We start from the raw sequence: 519 nt of genomic DNA, 5'->3' as shown, positions 1-519 counted from the left end.
AAGATACAACAGTATTTCTAAAAACTTTGCTATAACATAACTGATTAAAAAAACAATAAATTTTGTTTCAAAAGAATCAAGGATATGTTATTCTAAAGTCCATGAGTGAAAGTCTGGAGTATATTTCCAGCAAAAACTGGAAGTATTGGAAAAGGGGAACACCAACAGCTTTCAGTCAACAGGTTTCAGGCAAATCCTACACAGCTCATCTTTTAGCCCTGGCCTTGTTCTCTGGAGTCTCTAAATTACCTTGCTCAAAAGCACAGGCATGTTCAGACTGCAGAGTCTGAACATAAATGCCATGTTTAACACTAGATGAGGAAAAAGATAATCTATTGGAAAGAAGATACACAGGAGTGTTTGAAAATACAAAAATTTGGTGTTGGGTTCTCTTTGTTACCAGAGGACAGGAGGAGACTGGAAACAGAAAAGGCCACCAGGGATCTTAGGAATATACTCAACTGTCAGGCATATCACCAAAGCTGAGAAAACTTTTCAGGAGAGATGGAATTTTAAAGA

The sequence above is a fragment of the Vidua macroura genome, chromosome 2 (assembly GCF_024509145.1).
Source record: "Vidua macroura isolate BioBank_ID:100142 chromosome 2, ASM2450914v1, whole genome shotgun sequence".
Lineage (NCBI taxonomy): Eukaryota > Metazoa > Chordata > Aves > Passeriformes > Viduidae > Vidua > Vidua macroura.
Note: the sequence above shows the minus strand (reverse complement) of the source record.